Genomic DNA, 3,931 nt, shown 5'->3' on the forward strand with positions numbered 1-3,931 from the left:
CTGTTGAGACAAGGGCAGAAAAGAAAAGGCCTAGTATAAGAATAAAGAGCAAGAGTTCAAAACATTGTGTTCACTAACACGACGGACCCGCACTCTCCACCCCGCAAAAACAAAACAAACAAACAAAAAACCTTACGCTATAGAATTGTTCAGAAGAGACATCAGCAAAGGTGGCCCGGAAAGTGGCAACGTGCACTTACGAACGAATCCGCTTTCGGAATTCGGCGCGATACCGGGCGGTGTGCGCAGCTGCATTGAACTGACGCACCGAAAACTTCTAAACTTCGTGCGCCTTCAAGTTCAGTTGGCGAGGTCGTACAAAATACCCCACCTGTCTGTGTGACCAATTTCACGCAGACCCCCGCTCGCATCGCTTGAATTGGCGACGCGATCGCCTCAAGACTTTCGTAAAATAATCTGCGTATAACGCAGCAACAAAACAGAACTGGGTGCTTGGCTCTTTCAACAAAATTTATGTGTTATGTTTCGGTATTTCGCTTTATTCAACAAGAAAACACGCTAAAACGAAGCAGGTAATATGTGTCTCGCCAGAACACCTCCGATAATTTGATCGTGCTTAATTTGTGAACAGTCGCTTGATCGTACAGACACACATCGATGCGACTGCAGGCACGCGCGCGTTAAACGCGTTTTCAAATATTGCACTGAATAAAACTCAGGAATTCTGGAGCAACGTCTAGCTCTGGAAAGCGGGCCACTGCTCTGCTGCACAAGCAAGAAACGCTCGATCGGTCGGCCAATGCGCTACGCCGTCGTAACCGCGTTCCTTCGACGCAACGACGCGGTGCACGCGCGCGACCCCGAACTATAATGACGCGCCGTCACACTCAGCTCGGTGCTCACGACGTCCTTCCTGGGCGACACTTGAATCACGGCCGCTACCGAGCGAGAGCGCAAAACAACCCGAGACATCTCAAGGAGTTGTTTGTGCACGCAGCCCACATCGCAAGCAAACAGAACCGCAAAACAAATGCAGTGATGCTACCGAGGACTTCTGATTTGGAGCAATTTTTGGAGCAGCAAAATTTACGTTTTGGAGCACTTTGGAGCAGCAAAATTTTCATCTTGGAGCACTTTGTAGCAGATAATTTTGCATCTGGGAGCACTTTGGAGCAGCGAATTTTACATCCTGGAGTGCAATACAGAAGCATATTGCATTAACATTCAAGCACCTAAGTATTATTATGGGGCTCTTATGAAGGCTAGAAATATTTCGATTCATTGCAAATCTCATGGAAAGAATCAACTCAGGACCATAGGCGTGCGCACAGGGGGGCAGGGGGGGGGCGCCCCCCCCCCCTATCACCTAAGAGGGGGGGTGCAAAATCTGCCCCGTACATTGACCCTTGCGATAGCAATTATATGGACACTCTGGGCGGATTTTTGCCGTCACCGTTGCCGTAATTTTCCGTATAAAGTCCAAATTAATAACATCACCACGCGCATTCTAGCCGCGGGTAAAAGCTCGCGAGCGCTGGCGACAACGCGGCTGAAGCGGAGATTAAACTAGCCGGCCGTCTGTCTCCGCCGCACGGACAGCGCATGAGATAACATCTTCCCGCGTGCGGGCCTGCCGTCGATTGCTCATCAAACAGAGAGGAAACGCCCCGCCCGTCTTTCGTAAGAAGCATGAAGGGACGCCAGCGGAGCGGAAGGGGGGGGGGTGGAGCGCATCGTTCGAAGGGCGCAGTCGCTTGCGCGCGCGCTATCTCGAGGCATCAGGAGACGGCTCGTAAACTTGCTGTGCTCTCAACGCTTACTTCGCGTTTAGAGAACTCGGAGCAAGAAAACGCTTCGGTTCCTGGATCCAAAAGTGTTAGCTGCTACTCTTACTTCGTTTCACAATACAATTTTTTGGTATCGCATTCATTGCTTCGCTCTGAAGCGAAACTGAGTTTTTTTAACCGTTAGCTATTGACCCCCGAAAGCGAGGGCGGACGTGTAGCATGGCGTAGCCGCTTCACTGTGGGCCGTAAGCGACGGGCCCGCTACTGACAGCTGCGCATTTGCGGCTGCTCCGACCAGGAGATATGATTTTACTAATGAGATGACATTTTTAAAAAAGCAAGCAAAAATTCGAATTGGAACCCTAGCACGTGAGCTCGAAAGGGCAGGGCCTAAATTTTAGGGGGTATTTACCGCAGAGTGATTACAAACTCGGACGCGTGCTGGCGGAAGGAATTACGAAAAAGCTGTTCTGGATGAAGATCCATGGATAAAATATATCTGAGGAAAAGTGTCAACGCGTTTCCACCGTTCGCGTGCTCTTCCATAAACGCGAAGCAAGGAAAATTCGATATTGTCCCATATAGTATCTACTGCGAGCGATCCCAGATTTCATTCCGCGATGTCCGGAAACAGAAGTGACAGACATTTTAGCGGCACTCATGTAGTTATTAATGAACATATTTTTGCTTTCCTTACGTGCCATGCGACGCTTGAAACGAGCTATCAGCAGCGTTTCTGGAACAGACGACGTCCGCCGATGAATCGCCGTCGCACTTTCTCGCTACCGATAGGCCTAGACGTCACGAGCCTCTGCGGAGAGCGCGTTTTGCTGTCGAGCCGACTTGCAGAACATAAGCTGCGTCGGCACCGTGCATGGCATCGTGGCTTACTCGGAACGCACGCGCGAGCGCTATTTATTCAGCGCAATAATTCTTGGTCCATGATTGCGACTTTATTGGCAGTCCCAAGATCGAGCTGCACATGTTCTGACGCGCCGGCGGTGCGATTGCCGGTGATAGACGCCCCCAAACCCGAGACTTTGGCGCAGTTTGGCGCAAATTTCCTCGATATTATCAGGATGGCGCAGTAAATACAATTTGGCGCACTTTGGCGCAGTTGGCGCAGGAGTGGAATCACTGCAAATGATGCAACAAAAGCAAATGCGACGGTTAGCTGCGCTGATAACGCGCTTACTTTGTTGTTTTCTTTCTTTTGTGTGTGTGTGTGTGTGTGTGTGTGTGTGTGTGTGTGTGTGTGTGTGTGTGTGTGTGTGTGTGTGTGTGTGTGTGTGTGTGTGTGTGTCATTTACACAAGCATATATCCGCTTCCCGCAGGAGCCTTATCTACAGCGACCCTTCCTCTCGTGGTTGCCAGCCCGCTGACGGCACCTCCCGCACTCCAGCAGATACCACAAACAAGCAAGCGTCCGGGCTTGCACCAAGAAATAAAGAAAATGTGCGTCGTCGTCGCGCAAGCCCGAGCGGCCGCGGCTTCAGAGAAACGTGCGCGACCGCACACGCACGCAACGCAGCGGCCGTGCCGACAAAAAGCGACCTCGCTCCCCCTCCTACTCCACGCACCCCGAGCCGTCGCCGCCGCCTACAGCGCTCGCGCGATGCGTGCCCACTGGCGCGCCGAGCCCCAAAGCCAACGAAGCGTCGCATCCGCCGCGCTGCTGCTGCCACTGCGCGTTCTTTGAAGCCGCGCCGAGCCAGCCAGCCTGCGCGATCGTTTCCTGGCTCTGTGCCGTCGGTGCGAGAGACGCGGGCGACCACGCGCGAGCGCATTTCGAGAAAAAGAAAGCAACAACGAAAAAAAAGGCCGGCGGCCTCGTGTCCCCCGCGGCGCTCGCTGCCGTTCTTGAGTGCAGCGAGAGAGCGAAGACTCAGTCCCACGCAGCCGTTTTTACACGGAAACGAGTAGACACAAGGCTTGCGAAAGCAGGAAAGCGTCGTCGACTGTCTCGTCTGCACGTAACCTAGCGACAGTGAGCTGAAACACGGAGGCTGGCCTTCATTTTACACGTTAAACGAAGCTGCAGTATAGAGCCAAACGCATAGTAGTGTGTCGCCCACGTCCCAGATAATATAGCTCAATAGTTCACAGCAGCAGGTACGTGCGCGATCCTTTGCGAGGAATCAAATTTAACGAGGCCTGTGTCGGCATACTTAACGGCCAGATA

This window comes from Rhipicephalus sanguineus, unplaced genomic scaffold, assembly GCF_013339695.2.
Source record: "Rhipicephalus sanguineus isolate Rsan-2018 unplaced genomic scaffold, BIME_Rsan_1.4 Seq1, whole genome shotgun sequence".
NCBI classification, from domain to species: domain Eukaryota; kingdom Metazoa; phylum Arthropoda; class Arachnida; order Ixodida; family Ixodidae; genus Rhipicephalus; species Rhipicephalus sanguineus.